At 46.8% G+C, this 4,160-nt stretch overlaps 1 pseudogene; it reads right to left on the reverse strand.

Moving 5' to 3' along the window:
• Positions 1-463: 463 nt before the first annotated feature.
• LOC138301770 (small ribosomal subunit protein eS12-like) lies at positions 464-856 on the reverse strand (annotated as a pseudogene).
• Positions 857-4,160: the final 3,304 nt, after the last annotated feature.

Here is a 4,160-nt window from a genome sequence, read left to right on the forward strand (position 1 = left end):
AGGTTGTGTGCCCTGCATGGATTCCACAGCACATTCTAATCCACAATGTCATGCAAAATTCAAAATGTGTCTAAAATTACAAATTTTTCTTGCATTTCTGTGATGTAACCTTCCAGAATCCACAGGGATCCAGAAAATTACTACTACCTAGAGTTTCCCACTTGTCCTAATATAAATGCTTCCCCACTTGTTGGTTGGGCCTAGTGCCTGTCTCAGGAACAGATCAAACCAGAGTCAATGGGAGCCCCACCGCAGGAACTCTTTCTCAATACATATGTGCCTTGGTTGATAGAGTTATATAAAGTACCTACAAACAACAGGCCTATCAAATGGGAGTCCTTAAGAAAGAAATAACACTAAGGATGGTGCTTTGCCCTAGCAAATATAAAGCATAATGGCATCTATGCATGAAACATGCAATGAGAATCCATTTCACAGTCCTAATGACAAATTGAGTTTATGTTCAATTCAATGTCTTATGGTTTACTAAGTATTGTTAGATGACATACATGGCCTGAGATTCTTTGCCATAGTCACTGACAACCACACAGCTGCAGCCAGTTATATTATAGTTAATTTTGTAAATGCCACCCCACTAACCCAGCTTATTCTTGTCATCAACTTTAATCAAACTGATCTGGTACTCAGCACAGAGTGCCTCAGCCAACTTGACATACATGGACTGGTGGCAGTTGGAAGCAAGCACACAAAGGTGAGCCTAGTGTTTGCCCAGGGTCTTGGCAGCTTCACAAATGCCATGGGCTAATTCATTATGGACGAGTATGGTCTTCAACACCTCCCGAGGAGCAGTGTTAACATCCTTTACACCTCCCGCAGCAGTGCCCTCCTTGCCCATCATTAGAAGGTTGTCAGGTGGGTTTCACCAATCAAATCTCAGCAGCGGCAGGGAAAGAGCTTGTTTTCAGTTTTGAGAAGGGTGATTGTCCTTATGTACCAGTGCACTTCAAGTCAACTGTCTGCCTGCTCGTTCTAAGATGGTGGATGTCCTGCGCACTAGACACTGCACCTTTTGCAACAAAGATGGCTGGCTAGCAATATGCTAGATACAGCTCCAATTACAATGTACTCATATTACATTGTGTTCCCTTTGTTGAATCTTTAAATTCATCTCTAAGTCTTAATCACAATTTGAGCTCATTATCCATTTTTGAAGTGAGTGATTCTCATGTGGTACTGGTGCACTTCTGTTTAGGAAGATCTAATATTAAAACTATACCCTAGTGATTATCTTCGGAATTTTAACTAGTAATTGAGTTTCATATTTGCGGTTACATAGCTAACACATATGAATTTATATCTGACACTAGGCAAGCTATAGACTTAGGGCCTGATTACGATTTTGACAGTCCCACCACGGGACCGCCAAAGCCACCGGAAGGATGCCACTACCATGGCAGTAACATCCCCGAGCATAATACAATGTTCTGGCTTGGCTGACTACTGGGAACATTGCAATACACGTTCCTGCCAGGCTGACCAGAGGGAACAGTGCTAGGAAATTGGCCTCGGCTCCTTTAAGGGAGCCGAAGCCAATATCCTAGAACTCCAGAATGCGCACTGTCTGTAAAGTAGACAGTGCACACTCTGACGGTGCTGGGCAGGGGGCCACAGCACAGCCCAAGAGCATGGGCAGTGCAGGGTCCTGCCTGTGGACCCTGGCACTGGCTTTTGCCAGCCTTTTCATGGTGGGGCTCCCACCATTAAAAGGCTGGTGGAAAGTGGGGTTGTAATCAGCCAGGTGGTGCTGAGTTCAGCGCCGCAATGGCTTGTAAAATGCCTAATCACTGTCACCCCGTCGGGATCTGCGATCCTGGCAGAGACGGTGGTCTTTAGGTGGGTCCACCCACCTAAGTCGTAATTGGGTGGTCAGACTATTCAGAGTACAGCGGTCCGACCGTCAATGCGAGTGTGGAGGCCCCTGGACCGCCACACTCATAATGAGGCCCTTAGTCAGCTTAGTGATTTATGTGTCATCAGACACTTTGGCCCACATTACGACTTGGGCGGTCTTTTCAGAAGACCGCTGTGGTGGCAGCCACCAAAAGAGCATCAAGTTGGTGGTAATCCGACGCCGTATTATGAGACACACTTTGAAAACCACCAAAAAATAGCCACAAATCTGACACCGCCAGGAGACAGGAAGGCAGGAAAGAGGTGGTTGCACCACCAGCACCACCAGCCCAACACAATTCCACCCACAAATTTACGAGCCACAATTCACTACAGCAGTTCTTTCATGGCAGAAAACAATTGGCAGTCCAAACTGCCGGGTTCAGAATCTACTACTGTCAGAACACAACACCACATTGGACAGTTTGAAGAACCCACACCTGACACACATACACACACACCAGACACACCTATTCACTGCACTTTATACCACACCCCCACACAACCCAAACCTTTGCAACAAATTCGATTCACACAAACACAGACAGCATGCAGATACACTCATATAGCACCAATACACCATAGGCACATATACACATCTCACTCAGCACACACCACACAACTGCACTATCAACACAAAACACACATAAAGCCCACACACACCACAAGTATCCATCAATCACCATGCACCACTCACACCACATCAATCAGCCTACACTGCATCGTTACACACACAACACCCCCTCCACCTTCAACACAACCACTACCATGTCCCCACAAAAACGCCCACGGTTCACAGAAGATGAGTTGAGGGTCATGGTGGATGAAATCGTCAGGGTAGAGCCACAACTATTTGAAGCACTGGTCCAGAAAAACTTGATAGCCAGAAAAATGGAGTTGCTGTAGAGAATAGTTGACAGGTTCAACTTAGTAGCCAAACCTCCACGCACAAGGGAGGACATCAGGAAGAGGTGGACGACCTACGGGGGAAGGTGTGTTCCAAGGCATCATGATATCAGATCGCTGTGCACAAGACTAGCAGTGGGCCCCCACCTCCTTCCCCCACTTCACATCATGGGAGGAGAAGGTCTTAGACATTCTGCATCCCGAGGGCCTGACTGGAATGCCTGGGGGACTGGACTCTGGTAAATACCTACAACTTACGAGTCATACAATTGTCCTGTCCTGCATACCTCCTCACCACCCAAATACTGTATATCTCACTACATCCCCCAACAATCACCTAATGGCCCACTCCTGCAGGCCAAACTCCACCCAGCCCAAATGCCACACAGCTGTTGGCAAAGGCATGGACGGCATTGGCTAATACTATCACTACGACTCCCACATACTAGCCCATCTACGTGAATACATGGAATGTGCACAGCACATACCTTGCATGTTTTACTTATGTACTAGCTATACAAACTGGATGGTACAACTTAAGACCTCTACATGGCAATGACGACAATGCAATGGCACAACACAATGCCAAACAAGGCTAAATACAGCTACAGCACTGTGACTGATCCAATTGATCACTAATCAGGATCCAAAACCCAGATATTTACCCACCATGGTATGGATTGCAATATGGCAACATGCACAGACAGGACAATTTACCTTGCATACACAGATACCCTCCTCCCACTTGGACACCATGCTGCAATGTACATCCATTACCTATCACAACTATCAAGCCTGAATAGTCACTAGCTAACAGTGTAGAACAGTCATATGAACTATCAGACAGAATCAGAACCCAACCACAGAGCCAAAGTTAGTAAACCTGAATGACTCCAACCAAAATGGATTATGGTACACATGTCACAGACCACTAACTACCACCAATGGAATGCTGTCAATCTGTCAATGTCATTGCTGCGAATCATGACAAGCCACGGTATGTGAATGTTAAAGACAGAACCAAACACAGGTTCAATATTCAACACCCTCTCTCACACTCTATCCACAGGTACCCCTGCCACTGCCAGTGCCACCATGGTGAGGGTACCGGCCCTCCCCAGGATGAAGGTTCCAGTGAGGACAACACGCCTGGATGTCAGGTCACTGTCGACCTACCTGGCCCATCTGGAACACCTGGTTAGTCTACCACTCCCTGGCTCACCCTGCCCACATCAATCCTCCCCAAACCTGTGGCTTACACATCACAGTCAACCCTTCGTCCCCAAACCTATGTCCCAAGGACTGTTCAAACTATTGTGTGCCTCACAGTACAGGGACACAAG

Source organism: Pleurodeles waltl, chromosome 6, assembly GCF_031143425.1.
Source record: "Pleurodeles waltl isolate 20211129_DDA chromosome 6, aPleWal1.hap1.20221129, whole genome shotgun sequence".
In the NCBI taxonomy this organism is placed as follows: domain Eukaryota; kingdom Metazoa; phylum Chordata; class Amphibia; order Caudata; family Salamandridae; genus Pleurodeles; species Pleurodeles waltl.